Source organism: Cariama cristata, unplaced genomic scaffold, assembly GCF_000690535.1.
Source record: "Cariama cristata isolate BGI_N322 unplaced genomic scaffold, ASM69053v1 scaffold12032, whole genome shotgun sequence".
NCBI lineage: Eukaryota > Metazoa > Chordata > Aves > Cariamiformes > Cariamidae > Cariama > Cariama cristata.
In genome coordinates, this window is record NW_009603265.1 from 9912 (window position 1) to 10266 (window position 355).

The 355-nt window shown below is 61.1% G+C and overlaps 1 protein-coding gene across 1 annotated transcript in view; it reads right to left on the bottom strand.

The window, feature by feature from the left end:
• WLS (wntless Wnt ligand secretion mediator) overlaps positions 1-355 on the bottom strand; it is a gene marked incomplete at its 5' end in the record, with an annotated part of 7485 nt that overhangs the window by 4464 nt on the left and 2666 nt on the right. The window lies entirely within an intron of this gene.

Sequence of the window (355 nt, forward strand, 5' to 3'; positions counted from 1 at the left end):
GGGTCTGGATGCCGCGGAAGGGGGACTAATCGCATTAGCTTATCTCAGCCCAGCAATCAAAATTAACGGCAGCGAAAGCAAGCCCTTCCCGCGGGACCCGAGAGAGCAATGTGTGGGAATGCCCTCGCAACGCCTGCTCGAGTAATGGCGGCAAAGGGAGGGCCGCGGAGCAGACGCCATCGCAGCCGGGGCCGATCCCCCTGTGCTTCCCCCAAAACCTCTGACACCTTGCAGAGAGGTTCAGTTCTTCAGCGACTTCCCCAGGCACAGCATCAGTCCCTGGCAGTACCCAGCACCAAACCTGCCAGGACTGCTTCTTCCGAACACCACCAGCATCTCCCGCAGCGCCTGAGCC